At 50.2% G+C, this 3,166-nt stretch overlaps 1 protein-coding gene across 1 annotated transcript in view; it reads right to left on the minus strand.

The window, feature by feature from the left end:
• The window catches only part of NSUN3 (NOP2/Sun RNA methyltransferase family member 3), a 65,557-nt gene that overhangs the window by 19,771 nt on the left and 42,620 nt on the right, over positions 1–3,166 (minus strand). The gene's annotated exons all lie outside the window — the stretch shown is intronic.

Raw genomic sequence — 3,166 nt, forward strand, 5'->3', positions numbered from 1 at the left:
CCCAGGCTCCACCCCAGGAAGGGGACAAAAGGGGGCCAACCTCCCCCAGGAGTTTTCCCCCCTGGGGAGCCCTAGACTCCCCTTTAGGCACCCCCCCCCCCCCCCCGTTGCTTCTTTCTCTCCTGAGGGACGCACAGACTTTCCTGGGACAAATCCCTCCCGAGTGCAGTCAATAACGTGCTAAGGTACTGACTTGGCTTTTGCATCTACTTCTCATCTCTCTGTTCTCTTCTGGAACCCGTGGACCACGATTAAACCACGGATCCCTTAAAAAAAAGAAAAGAAAAAAGAAAAAGAAATCGCCTGTTGTCGTCATCTCGCCCTGGGTGGGATGATTCTGTTCTAGGGTCCAGGCTCCCTCCCTTCTCCCTCATGTTCCTCACCTTGAACCTTGGCAGGTCCCAGGATCCTCCCTCTGTTGACACAAGGCCGGACTCCTCAGATCAGGGCCTCACTGCCCTGAGTCCTCCGCAGGAAGTCAGTGTATGTCACATCCAGTACCAAGCCCAGCAATTCCAAAGCCTGATGGCAGGGGCTGAGATGGATTCGTAGGGTCCTTTAGCCCTGCCTCTGATCCACATTTGACAGGGCCTGCGCCTCCTGTCCTCTATGAGCCTGAGTCTGCAATCCTCAGACCAGGGGTCTGACTACCCGAGTTCCCTGAGGAGGTGGGGCGGGGGAAGGTGCAGTTTTCAACATACAAACAGGAAGCCCAACTTCGGGAATTTAAATTCCTGCCTCATTCACCTTATACTGTTAAACCCCAAATCTAGATACCATATCTACTATGATCACCCCCAAGATTGTAAACAAAGCTAAGATAACCAGTTGAGCAACTCTATTCATTAAAGACAGCCTAAAGGCAATGATTTCAACCTTGAAAACAGAAAGTGGGGAGAGCCACATGGACAGTGGGAAAAGGGGGGTGAGATGGAAAATTTCTCTGGTAGGAGCCAAGAAGTGAATGGTTTTCAAGGTGCATAAGAGCAACCTGTACTAGGGAAGCAGGATGATTCACTTCTCCACAGAGACAGTCACATTACCTTAAAAGATTTTAGGTAAATCTTATGAAAATGAACTAATGGTGAAGGATGAGAAAGAACAATGAACCACTGAAATGGGTGGCCTAGGGAAATGTTTGGAAGAAGCGTCATCTCCCTACCATGTGACCCATCAGAATTGAACATGGGGTCAATAAGTTTGAGAAGGCTTAGGAGTGCTAAAGAAATGCCCCTTTTCTCTTACCAAAGCATCTCGGCCTCCTCACCCCTCCCATGCAAGTGTCAGGATGGTGCTGTATGATGTCTAAGTTTCTCTCCCAGAGCTACCATTAGCTGGAGGAGAGGCTTCCTGATTAATTAAAGCCTAGGGGGTGTGGCCCCTCATTTTCCTAGAGAAACGCATATGTTCAGGAGGCCTGGGGTAGGGCCCTGGGAAATTTTGACATGGTGAAGATGACCAGGAAACCACAAACTCCTAGCACAGTTATGTAACAACCAACTCCATTAACCAAAAGAAGGTAAAAGAGGAAGACGCCCTGTTAACCCAGGTCCAGTGTCCAGGATGAAAGGACCACACCCAAACTTCTCCTCCTCTTCTTTAGTGGCATATCCCCAAGACTCCTTGGTCTTGCCTGGATGATTCCATCCTCAACCCATACTTTTTCTCATGAAGACTTTTTTCCCTTTCATCCTAGCCATTTCCCCACAAAGCAATGTCCTTCTGCGCTCACTCTGTTGTCCTTTCAGGTACTAAAGACATCCATGGGGATGAAAAGATGTCTTTAAGGGAGTTCAAGGAAAGGAGCCTTTCGAAAAATTCCTAACTCTTCAAGAAAACATACGAAAGCTATAAAGCCAACAATATGTGGCCATGATCACAGGCCAAATGAGGAACTGAATAAAAATGATCCAGAAAAAGACCAAGACAATGTAGAAAAATTCACCACCTCGAGAGATAACTTGGGCAGCCAGTAACTTCAGAGCAAGGCCAGAGACCTCAGAACTTCTAGGACCTAGGTAAAGTACTTGTTTTGTTCACTGATTGATTTTCTGAGTGCACTGAATTGCCTGTCAGTATTCTTGCATTTCATTGAGTATTTTCAGAACTACAATCTTGAATTCTCTGTCATTTATATCACACTAGAGGCCCGGTGCACAAAATTAGTGCACGGAGGGGGTTTCTCTCAGCCCAGCCTGCACCCTCTCGAATCGGGGACCCTTTTAGGTCCTAGGAGAATGAAACTAAAAAAGAACCAATAAGAAATCCTGAAAATGAAGCATGCAATTAAGGAGATTAAGAGTAAAATACTGAGGATAAAAAACAGAACCAACAAGATAGAGGAAAGAATTAGTGATATCTAAGATAGGAATTAGGAACTGATGCAGAGGGCCCAGCTGGTGTAGCTCAGTGGTTGAGCATCAATTTATGAACCAGAAGGTCACGGTTCGATTCCTAGTCACGGCACATGCCTGGGTTGTAGACTTGATCCCCAGTAGGGGGCGTGCAGAAGGTACCAGTAGGGGGCGTCTCTCATCAATGATTCTCTCCTTCTCTCTCATCAATGATTCTCTCCCTCTCCCTTCCTCTATGAAATCAATAAGAAAAAAAACCCAATATGTAAATAGATAGATAGATAGATAGATAGACAGACACACACTAGAGGCCCAGGGCATAAATTCGTGCATGGGTGGGGTCCAGCTGGCCCAGCCCCAATTGGGGCAGATCAGGGCCGGGCCTGTCGGGAGGAGGAGACAGCAGGAGGTTGGCTGGCCAGCCTGCCCTGACAGGGGCCCGATCAAGGCCGGGCTGGCTGGGGGGAGGGGCTGTGGGCAACTGGCCAGTGGGCCCCGCCCCCGATTGTGGTTGGGGGGGGCTGATTGAAGGGTGGGGCCAGCCGTGGGGAGGGGCTGTGGGTGGAGGCCAGCCAGCCCCATGCCCAAATTGGGTGGGGGGCCGATCGGGGGTCAGTGGCCGGGGCAAGGGGCCATGGGAGGTTGGGCCGGCCAGGCCCCACCCGATTTGGTGTGTGGGAAAGGCAATTTGTGGGAACAGAGCTGGTCACGGGCCGATCAGGTCCATGGGGGGCCTGATCCGGGGGTGGGGCCTGGCTGTGGGAAAGGGTCCTGCCGGGTGGTGGAACCGGCACAGCCCCACCCCCCAAATG

The sequence above is a fragment of the Myotis lucifugus genome, unplaced genomic scaffold (assembly GCF_000147115.1).
Source record: "Myotis lucifugus unplaced genomic scaffold, Myoluc2.0 scaffold_75, whole genome shotgun sequence".
Classification (NCBI taxonomy): Eukaryota; Metazoa; Chordata; class Mammalia; order Chiroptera; family Vespertilionidae; genus Myotis; species Myotis lucifugus.